Raw genomic sequence first — 12454 nt, 5'->3', positions numbered from 1 at the left:
AAACTCACATCTACCTAAGATGAAAGACCAGGATCTTAGGCCATGAACATTCTCACTAGGTCAGCTTAACAACAGAGAAGGCAGGCATCCTTAACTAACAAAAAACTGGAGTTTTATCAACTTGACATCACACAAGCACAATTCCTGTGGTGAGTGGTAGGGGATCCCAAATGTGCCACAGGAGTGGTGACCAGTAGATTTTCTTTTTAATAACAAGCAGTTATTTAGTTCACTATTCTAGATGCTGTAAAGTTCAAGAGCATAGTGCTGGCACCTGGCAAGGACCTTCATGCTGTGTCATCCCATGGCATAAGGCAGAAGGGCAAGAAAGAGCAAGATCAAGACAGCAAGAGGAGGCCAAACTCACCTGTATAAGAATACTCCCAAAATAACTGGACCACTCCCTCAATAACAACATGAATCCAACCATAAGGGCAGAGCTTTCATGACTTAATCTCTCCTCATTAGGCACCACCTCCCAACCCTGTTGCATTGGGGATTAAGTTTCCAACACATGAACTTTGTGGGAAACCTTCAAACCACAGCATCCACCAAGGGAGATGGGAGTAAAAATCAGAGATATCCACAAGAAACAATGTCCCCAGTTAGTTTTTCAGATTATAAATGGGCACATTTGCTCACATACTCATTTCTGCACTCCCTTCACATGCCTATTTTGAGCATTATCTCTATGCCAAGATTTATGATGATTATGCACCGAGAGATGAGGTCTCACTGGTTGGTCAACTAGCCCTGGTGTCACCATTCACAGCAGGGAGGCAAGTGATGGCTTATAACATAGCAATGCAGCAGTAGTAAAAAGCAGTCTTCATGATGGAATCCAGACCCTGAAGGCACCCAAGTATACAATACCTAGACATAAAACATTAAGCCCAGGCACAGTCGACTCATGCCTGTAATCCTAGCACTTTGGGAGGTGGAAGAAGGAAGGTTTCTTAGGCCAGAAGTTTGAGACCAGCCTGAGCAACATAGCAAGATTTCATCTCTACAAAAAACTTTTAAAATTAGGCTAGTATGCTGGCATGCACCTATAGTCCTTGCTACTCAGGAGACTGAGTTAAAAAGCAGGAGGATCACTTGAGCCCAGGAGTTTAAGTCTGCAGTGAGTCATTATTGTGCCACTGTACTCCAGCCTGGGTGACCGAGCGAGACCCCATCTCAAAAAAAAAAAAAAAAAAAAAAAACCACACAAACAACCTGAAGCACCTAAATGGAACACTTAAGAGGTTAAATATTTTCAGCGTGGTAGTGAGAAGGAAGATTTAGATACCCATAACTGCCTGCCAATGACAAACTACCTTCTAAAACCAAAATTGATGATTCTGTCAACATCACTGAACATGAGTAGGAGATAATGGAAAGTAAGGAGTCCTTCACACCTCCAGCTCAAACAAGTGAGCAGGAGTTCACCAAAAATATCTGATCAATATGGTTCTCATAAAATTTTTAATATAATACTAGAGGTTAATTAAATGGACAAAATAAATGCCATTCTATTATATTGCAGGCATATTAGTTTACATATATTAAAATTTAAGTTGGGGAAAAACTAATTATTATATCACTGAAACACCAGGGGTTTGGTCTAGATCCTGCTGATTGCCACACAGAAAGCCATTGACTGAGATGACAAGTATTGCCATGCAAGAAAATTTTAATTGGTTGCTACGGCCAATGACATGGCAGCTCAGTCTCAAATACAACTCCCTGACCCACTCAAACTAGGGGTCTATATAGCAGAGAAGAAATGTTAACAATGTGTAAGAAAATAAGAACTAGGGAGGGGCAAAGAAGCAATCATGATGAGGGTCCCACATCTCATTGTCTGGATGTGGTTGCTTTAGCCTGAAATACTGATATGTTTCAGTATTTTGATACTTTTTTTTTTAGAGGCCTGAAAGTCATTTCCTGAGGAAGGAACTCAGATAACAAATGTAAACTTCAAGCTTTAAGACCAGAAGGGTTAATTTCTATATTTATCAAAAAAACTATCTATGGGACTATTAGGTCAATTTCAATTAATTTCCTGGATTTTAGTTTTAAAATGTTACAGATTTTAGAATATGAAGTACTTTTCTCTGCCTGTAAATTTGAGATTTAAAATATTAAGAATTTTAAAAGGTAGGTGTCCTAAAATTAAAATTAAATCTTATTTCTTAAAACAACCCTTAGTTGATTTTATCTTCACATAGAAGGTCATGGTAAAATAATCTTCTATTTTTGAAAAATAAAAAATATATCAATGTTTTCAAACATAGATTTTTAAAAACCACAGGGAAAAACATAATCTAATAAGAGATTCATGGATCTGTGAAGAGTTGAGTGGTCAGGGGGTCCACCAATACTCTGAAGCTTTGTGTGTGTTTGTGTGTAAGTGCCATCAGTGGAAAAAGAGGGGAGGGAGTTAGAAATTTTTTCAGATTCTCAAAGGTGTATGTGATAGAGAAAAGTACCAATAAAATGTGATATAAATCCCTACCTTCTTCCAGGATCAAGGAAAGAACTAAAAAAAAAGCTAAAAGGGAAATGACAACACAGTTTTTTGAACTAAAAATGTGTAGCCGGGCACAGTGGCTCATGCCTGTCATCCCAACACTTTGGGAGACCAAGGTGGGCAGATCACCTGAGGTCAGGAGTTCAAGACCAGCCTGGCCAACATGGTGAAATCCCATCTCTACTAAAAATACAAAAATTAGCCAGAAATGGTGGCAGGCGCCTATAATCCCAGCTACTCAGGAGGTTGAGGCAGGAGAATCGCTTGAACCCAGGAGGCGGAAGTTGCAGTGAGCCAAGATTGTGCCACTGCACTCCAGCCTGGTGATAGAACGAGACTCTGTCTCCAAAAAAAGAGGAAAAAAAAAGTGTGTTTTTCTAAATCAGATGCTGTTCTTGTTTCTTGAACTAAATATCCCTAAAGATGTTGAATCTCAAAAGTAGAAAATTTGGGAAGTGGGGCTGTCGAAGAATTGACTTTTCTGGGTAGCCTATTGAGTGAAATCTTGAGATAGAATCTTTGATAACAGTCCCCTAGGAAACATTTTATCTGCTATTTCCTGTTAACATAAGAACTGCATCACTTTAACAGGTTTGGGCCCCTCATCCCAGGAAGCATTTGAGGAAAATAAATCATGCACATGAGGAGGATGGGGTTCGTGTTACCAAGGACTATAAGAAATAAAACCCCCAAAACTAAAATAATTAAAAGTTTAAAAAGAAATAAAACTTATCACTGAATGCGTTTCACTGGAATCTATTTCTAGGATTGCTCCCATTTACACATCTGTGGCATTTGTTTTACCCCAAGAGAATATTTTCATTCTAAGAATTTTCTCTTACGTTTTCAGCAAAAATTCATGGTTTTACATTCTCTCAGATGCATCCCCAGCAGATCTTAAAAGAACACTGTAACTCACCTCTGAGTAACCTTCATACTGTCTTCTGCAAATGTAGGTGCCCATAAGAATTCCAGCCTGCACAGAAGAACCAGGCTGGAGACTGACTCCCTTCCCTACCTTGTCAATGTCCCAATCAAGGCCTGTGCACACTGGTGGCTACGATATATTCATGGAATAGTAACCATAGCTAACATTTATATAGAGTTTACCATTGTAAGCACTTTACTTCACACAAACACTGTACGATAGGATTATTACACCATTTCATAGATGAAGAAATGGAAGCACAGAAAGCTTAAGTAAGTTGACCAGGTTCACACAGCTAGTAAGTAGTGTAACTGTTATTTAATTCTAATAACCCATAGGAGTATGAATAATTTTTCCTACTTTTTGCACAAGAATCATGAGCCTCAAAGAGGTCAAGCGACTAACCTAAATTCACACAATTAGTAAGTGGCAGTTAGAATCCACTCTAAGCCTATCAGTATTCTTTCTCCATGCCTCTCTGCAGGCCAATGGCAGCAACAGCAGCATTTAAATCCTTTTAAAAATTTCTTACTTTGGTCTTTGTTTCCTTTATATAAAAAATAATCATTCATCTAGACAGAAAATAAGGGATCTAGGAATAAAGCTCCCAGGAAATAAAAATGTTCTGTACGTTTCTTGTTCTCTCCACAATTACTACAGAAGACTAATGTGCTTGCTCACTTGCTTCAAGTTTCACCGGCAAGAACAAACAAGTTTGAAGAGTCATACACACAAAAACACCAACAGCACAGAAAAGCAGTTGAAAATACCTATCAATGTCCTGGCAAGAACAAAGGAATTCCAGCTTACTTCAATTCAGTTAAGGGTGAAATATATTGGAAATTTATTTCTAATAAATGAACTATTTAACTTGGCAAACACTGGAGTAGAAGAACTTGCTTCTGAAGCACAATGTCATTTGTAAAAATGAACTCACCTCTGCATAATAAGGACATTTGCACTGACCTCAGATGTTTATAATCTTAGAGGAAAGAAAATGTTTTTGGCAGAATGACTGATTAGGCTTAGAGTTAGAATTAAACCAGGGCTTAGACAAAGGTCTTGCTCTTGGCAGTTCTTTGTGAAACAACCAAATTTTGCTGTCAGCACCTCTCCAGTTTACCTACCACCCCAACTCCAGGTGTGTTCCTAGGACTTACATATTGTCCCAGGAATGTTCACAATCAGCCTCATCCCACAACTATTAAAATTGCCTCCCTGAAAAGTTCAATGTGTTTGTACAACAAAGTCTCCTTCTCTGTACAACAAAGACTTCCCCTCCTTAAATAGAGAAAATACTAGAGTATGCTTTCCAGAGGAGAGAGGTGTGAAATGGAAGAGTGGAAAGATTGCTAAATATCCCCCCAATATCCATTTATCCTTTCTATATTTTTGTAATATAACTCCTCTGCCCAGCTAGAGATACACAACCTAGCATGTCTCCACCTAGCCATGGCCATGTAGCTAAATATTTGCCAATAAAATACGAACAGGGACTGGGCGTGGTGGCTCATGCCTGTAATCTCAGCACTTTGGGAGGCTGAGGTGGGTGGATCACAAGGTCAGGAGATCAAGATCATCCTGGTCAACATGGGGAAACCCCATCTCTACTAAAAATAAAAAAATTAGCTGGGCATGGTGGTGCATGCCTGTAATCCCAGCTACTCGGGAGGCTGAGGCAGGAGAATCTCTTGAACCAGGGAGTTGGAGGTTGCGGTGAGCCGAGATGGTGCCACTATACTCCAGCCTGGTGACAGAGAAAGACTCCATCTCAATAAATAAATGAATACATAAATAAATAAAATAAAATATGAACAGGAACAATAGTGCAACTTCTGAAAACTTCTTTATTTCAAAGCTAACCACTTGGCATCCACTCCCTTTTCCCGCTTCAGTGGGTGCTGGTAAACCAATTTCAAACACGTGGATTAGGGTAGAACTCCAGAGAAGGGTGAAACAGCAAAACAGAAGATCCCTGGATCATCTGCCTATCACTGTGAGGGAAATAAACTTTAATACTGATTAAGCCTCTGTTATTTTCATTATTCTGTAAAATGGTCACATCAATATCTTAACTCTATGTGTGAGAAAGGGAGAGCAGCACGAAAACCTCCCCAGAAGTGAGTGAGACACACACACAGAGACCCCTCCTTTGAGCCTCAATTTCTTCATCTTTAAATGGGAACAATCCCTCTCTTTCACTGTTAAATTAAATAATATATGTCATACATTAAGGAGACTACATAAGTTTTCAAGCAGTGATGACTTAAAAACGAAATTATAATCTTCTCATTTGAAATATCAAATATTCTTTCCCCCTACCTATCCAAGTGGTCACCAAACCCAAATATGATGGGTCAGACTATTACGCCATTTCATAGATGGGGAAATGGAGGCAAAGAAAGCTTAAGTAAGTTGACCAAGGTCACATAGCTAGTAGGTAGTGTAACTGTAATTTAATTCTAATAACCTACTGGAGTATAAATAATTTTTCCTACTTTTTGGACAAGAAATATGAGCCTTCTTTATTATCCATTCTTTTCTCTTAAATTCTCACTGCTGGACTGCAGTGGGGCGATCTGGAGTGCAGTGACATGATCTCAACTCACTGCAACCTCCGCCTCCTGGGTTCAAGCGACTCTCCTGCCTCAGCCTCCTGAGTAGCTGAGATTACAGGCATGTGCCACAACACCTGGCCAATTTTTTGTAGTTTTAGTAGAGATGGGGTTTCACCATGTCAGCCAGGATGGTCTCCATCTCCTGACTTCGTGATCTGCCTGCCTTGACCTCCCAAAGTGTTGGGATTACAGGCACAAGCCACCGCACCGGCCAAAAGTTCTTTATTATCTTCACCATTAGGAAACATGTGCTGAATAAATGGTTAAATGACTAGAATTAATCTGCTAAAAATACCTAATGTAAACTATTCTTAGCTGATAATATTGGCCAGGTCATTTACTCAATATTTATTGGGCACTGAAGCCGGCGCAGGAGGCACGAAAATAAATGTAAATGTGACCTCCACCCTCACATTTTTGCCTTTTCAAAAAAATTGTCAGTGTCTTAACCTCAAGGAACACCTAATGTGTTAATGAAGAAGCCAAGGCCCATTAACAGCCTTCTGGGAAGAACTTTTAGGAAGGACAGCCACCAAATATTTGTACTTTCATGCAAAATCTGACTGAGGGTGGATAGTGCTCACTTGTGATAGTTTACTCTATATGATTGAATCATTGTGGAATTACCACCATTCTCACAGAGACTCAAAACTCTTTCCTGCTTTCTGCTCTTGCTATTCCCATCTGTTCCTCTTTTTCATCCATAAGGCTTCCTTTCACTGCATATACCTCCTGAGGATCAAAATCCTATGACACATTTGTCTCTATGACTTGTATGAGGAAGAGAATGCGTAAGCTTGCCAGAATATTAAAAGAACAAATACTTCCTCATTAGAAGAGAGCCAACCTCCTTTGATGTTGAGATACAAATGACTAATGCAGTACAGACAGTTCCTACCTCATAAACACTCTACATACAAATGACCCAGACACACACTACTGCTACACCCCACCAGACTGCTGTCGCCATGGGAACCACTCAAGGTAGGGAGGGGAGGAAAACGGAAGGTTTTACAGAAGCTGGGGATTCAGAATAAAAGAAAGCGAAGAAATAGAAATAAGTAAAAGAGCTTGTCTTCCCCAACGTATTGTTTGTTCACTGAGCTCTGTTCCATTGTCTGAAATTCTATAATTATAGAGGACACTGGTTAGCAAAATCCTCTTTTTTTCCTCTCTCTCTTTTAAGACAACTACTTCTAGTGGGATTTTTTACAACAATACTCAATTACTTCTGGGCTAACTTTTCACTAAGGGGAGATTCTCAGTATCAGTATTTTTATCAGGGACAGAAAGATGGCTCTGATATTATCAGCCACAACTGGCAGTCAGCATCCAAGGCACAGCATCCTCAGCAAGAAACATTCACAGGCACCAGGTACACAAAACTCCAGCTATCGTTTGCACATGCGATATCACAGGCGAGGCACACCTGGTAGTTATACCACACAGTATCCCTGAGTATCAACAGCCCCTTCAGTGTTGGCAGCATGCGGAGGTTTTGTAATGAAAACCTAGTACAAGAGAGAAGGGAAATAATGGATTTGGAATTTTATCAAATAGACAAAATAACCGCTTTGCGGAACACATCTAAACCAGTCATACAAAGCTACTTAGGGGAAACTGTGAGAACTAAAAGCTTGAAAGAAAAATCTGCCCAAGCCAGTGGCTGCTTTTTTAACCTCTGAGTTGGTAGGAACTGTAAAACAGGTGTTTTTCTCTTAATTTCAAGTCAGGCACTGTATCTATACATAAAATGATATTTTTAAAGAATAAATCTTTCCAAAGAACGTTTAAGCAGTTATTATCACTTTTTTTTTTTTGAGACAGAGTCTCGCTCTGTTGCCCAGGCTAGAGTGCAGTGGCCGGATCTCAGCTCACTGCAAGCTCCGCCTCCCGGGTTTACGCCATTCTCCTGCCTCAGCCTCCCGGGTAGCTGGGACTACAGGCGCCTGCCACCACGCCCTGCTAGTTTTTTGTATTTTTTCAGTAGAGACGGGGTTTCACCGTGTTAGCCAGGATGGTCTCTATCTCCTGACCTCGTGATCCGCCCGTCTCGGCCTCCCAAAGTGCTGGGATTACAGGCTTGAGCCACCGTGCCCAGCCAGCAGTTATTATCACTTTTAAAGTTTGATTGAGTACAATTTTTAAAACTCTTTTATATTATTAAAATAATGCATGATCATTAAAAAATTAAAACAATACAGGGACACACTAGGAAAAAACACCTCCCATTCCCACCCCTGGCAAATACCACTCCACTACAGGCAGCTATGCATGCTCTCAGGCATTATCCACAAAAGGCATGTATACTCATACCCACAATCCTACATGCAAACATCTATAACTTCCACATACACACAAAGGATATACTATACCAACTGCCCTGTTATTTTCTATTTAATTTATATTGGAACCTTTTCCACATTAATATATATATGGTTACTTCACTCTTTTTCAAGGCTGTCTAGTAGTTTATTGTACAAATGAATCAGTTTTCTATTGGCAAACTCTTAGTGCCATTAATTTTTCAATCTTACAACAATGAAGCAATAAACATACTTGTGCATATCTTTACACATTTGTACAAAGCATTTTGGTTAAGTAAATTCTCAGAAAACTGTTGCATCAATGAGTAAGCCAATTAAAATGTTTATCATGACTGCCAAACTGAACTCCATAAGTTTGTGTTTTCGAAAAATTATCTTCAAACATATGAGTGCAATGAGATTACACAATCCCCCAATCCATAAATGGATGGACAAATCCCAGGATAAGATTTTCAAGTAGGACCGTACCACTGGAACTTTCCACTTGAAAGTCTTTCTCTTGACCAAAATGTGGTTATGAAAAAAAAGAAAGCAAGTCTTCTTCCAGGTTTCCCAGGGGGAGACAGCTGATATTTAAAAGGTTCCAGATGCTGCAACAGGTGATTGCCAAGTGCTTGCCTGGATCCCCCCTCTCTGTTCTACCTGATATTCCATCTTGGTGTATTCCTTTTCCTTATTTTATTTGGCTTATTTGCTTTAGCTTTTTCTGGCCTAGATACTGTAATACACATCGCTTCCCCTCTCTGCTGGTAAGAACACCTTCTTCCTTTAGGAAACTGCCAGTCTACCATGTCAGGTGGTTGTACTGGGGCTGACAAGGATAACATCTCATCTCCAGGACAAATGGAACGGGCCTGTGACCCAGACCTGGCTAATCAAGATGTTTCGTGCCCCTTGTCAATAAGTGACACACCTAAGGAAAGGCATGTCTCAAATCTAGCCAGAGTTCTCCTCTGATATATTACATATGGACAATGAGTAAGGGCAGTCTTTATTGTTTGGGGTCTCTAAGATAGATGACAAAGCTGGAGTAGTCCAGTAGCAAAGCCTTCCCCCGCCAGAGGAAAGACAATTAAAACAGGAGACAAAACATTCAAAAAAAATTCAATTTCAGGTATCTTCTCTGACCACAACGAAATAAAACTAGAAATCAATGACAAGAAGAATTTTGGAAACTTTACAAACACATGATAATTAGACAATATGCTCCTGAATGACCAGTGGGTGAATGAAGAGATTAAGAAGGAAATAGAAACATTTCTTGAAGCAAAAGGTAATGGAAATACAGAATACCAAAGCCTATGGGACACAGCAAAAACAGTACTAAGAGGAAACTTTACAGTTATAAGGGACTACATCAAAAAAGAAAAACTTCAAATGAACAACCTAATGAGACATCTTAGAGAACTGGAAAAGCAAATACAAACCAATCCCAAAGCTAGTAAAAGAAAAAATATAATAAAGATCAGAACAGAAATAAATGAAGCTGAAATGAAGAAAACAATATAAAAGATAAATGAAACGAAAAGTTGGTTTTTTGAAAAGATAAACAAAATGGACAAACCTTTAGCCAGACTAAGATAAAAAGAGAGAAGACCCAAGCATATAAAATCAGAGATGAAATGATAACCAATACTGCAGAAATTCAAAGAATCATTAGAGGCTTCTATGAGCAACTATATGCCAGTAAATTAGAAAATGTAGATGAAATGGATAAATTCCAAGACATACACAACCTACAAAGATTGAACCATAAAGAAATCTAAACCCTGAACAGACCACTACAAGTAACAACCATTACAACTCAACTTATAATAAAAAGTCTCCCAGCAAAGAAAAGCCTAGGACCTGATGGCTTCACTGCTTAATTTTACTGTACATTTAAAGAAGAATACCGATCCTACTCAAATTATTTCAAAAAATAGTTTCAGAATTATTCTATGAGGCCAGTATTACCCTAGTACCAAAAGCAAAGACGCATCAAGAAAAGAAAACTATAGGCAAATATATCTGATAAATATTGATTTTAAAAAGTCTTCCACAAAATACTAGCAAACAGAATTCAGCAACACATTAAAAAGATCATTCATCATGACCAAGTGGGATTTATCCCAGCCATACATGGATGATTCAACACACACAAATCAGTCAATGTCATACATCACATAAACAGAATAAAGGACAAAAACCATCAGATCATTTCAATTAATGCTAAAAAAGCATTTCATAAAATTCAACATCCCCCATGATAAAAACCCTCAAAAAACTGGGCATGGAAGGAAAACGCCTCAACATAATAGAAGCCATATATGACAGACCTAGAGCAAATATTATACTGAATAGGGAAAAAACTAAAAGCCTTCCTTCTCAGATCTGGAACACAACAAACATGCCCACTTTCACCACCGTTATTCAACATAGTACTAGAAATCCTAGCTAGAGCAAACAGATAAGATAAAGAAACAAAGGGCATCCAAATTAGAAAAGCAGAAGTCAAATTATCCTTGTTTGCAGATGAGATGATTTTATATTTGGAAAAATGTAAAGACTCCACCAAAAAACTATTAGAACTGATAAATTCAGTAAAGTTGCAGGATACAAAAGTCAACGTGCAAAAATCAGTAGCATTTTTATATGCCAACAGTAAACAATCTGAAAAAAAAAATCAAGAAAGTAATCCCATTTACCATAGCTACAAATAAAATTAAATACCTAGGATTTAACCAAAGAAGTGAAATACCTCTACAATGAAAATTATAAAACACTGATGAAAGGAATAGAAGAGGACAGAAAAAATTGAAAGATATTCCATGTTCATGGATTGGAAGAATCAATATTATTGAAATGTCCATACTACCCAATGCAATCTACAGATTCAATGTAATCCCTATCAAAATACCAAAAGCATTCTTCACAGAAATAGAAAAACCACCCTAAAATTTGTAAATTTTAGGATGGTCTTTTGTAGAATCACAATAGATCCAGAATAGCCAAAGTTATCCTAAGCAAAAAGAACAAAAGTGGAGGCATCCGTTTACCTGACTTCAAATTATACTACAGAGCTATAGTAAGCAAAACATCATGGTACTGGCATATAAACAGACACATAGACCAATGAAACAAAATAGAAAACCCAGAAACAAATCCATACATCTACATTTAACTCATTTTTTACAAAGGTTCCAAGAACATACATTGGGGAAACGACAGTCTTCAGTAAACGGTGCTGGGAAAACTGGATATTCATACATAGAAGAATGAAACTAGTCCCCTATCTCCCACTATATACAAAAATCAAATCCAGATGAATTAAAGACTTAAATCTAAGATCTCAAACTATGAAGCCACTAAAGAAAAACATTAGGGGAACTCTCCAGGACACTGGACTGGGCAAAAATTTATTGAGTAATACCCCTAAGCACAGGTAATCAAAGCAAAAATGAACTAATGGAATCATATCAAATTAAAAAGCTTCTGCACAGCAAAGGAAATCATCAACAAAGTGAAGAGACAACACACAGAATGGGAGAACACATCTGCAAACTATCCATCTGACAAGGGATTAATAACCAGAATACAAGGCACTCAAACAACTCTATAGGAACAAAATCTAATAATCCGATTAAAAATGGGCAAAATATCTGAATAGACATTTCTCAGAAGAAGACATACAAATGCCAAATAGATATACAAAAAGGTGCTCATCATCATTGATCATCAGAGAAATGCAAATCGAAACGACAATGAGATATCATCTAACCCCAGGTAAAATGACTGTTATCCAAAAGACAAACAACAGCAAATGCTGATGAGGATGCAGAGAAAAAGGGACACTTGTACATTGTTGATGGGAATGTAAATTAGTACAACCACTATGGAGAACAGTTTAAACTAAAAATAGAGTTACCATATGATCCAGGAATCCCACTGCTAGGTACATACCCAAAAGAAAGGAAATCAATACCTCAAAGATATCTTCACTCACATATTTATTGCAGCACTATTCACAATAGCCACGATTTGGAAGCGACCTAAGTACCCATCAACAGGAAAATGGATAAAGAAA

Source organism: Papio anubis, chromosome 11 (assembly GCF_008728515.1).
Source record: "Papio anubis isolate 15944 chromosome 11, Panubis1.0, whole genome shotgun sequence".
In the NCBI taxonomy this organism is placed as follows: Eukaryota; Metazoa; Chordata; class Mammalia; order Primates; family Cercopithecidae; genus Papio; species Papio anubis.
The sequence above is the reverse complement of the archived record's forward strand: the minus strand, read 5'-3'. Positions refer to the sequence as shown.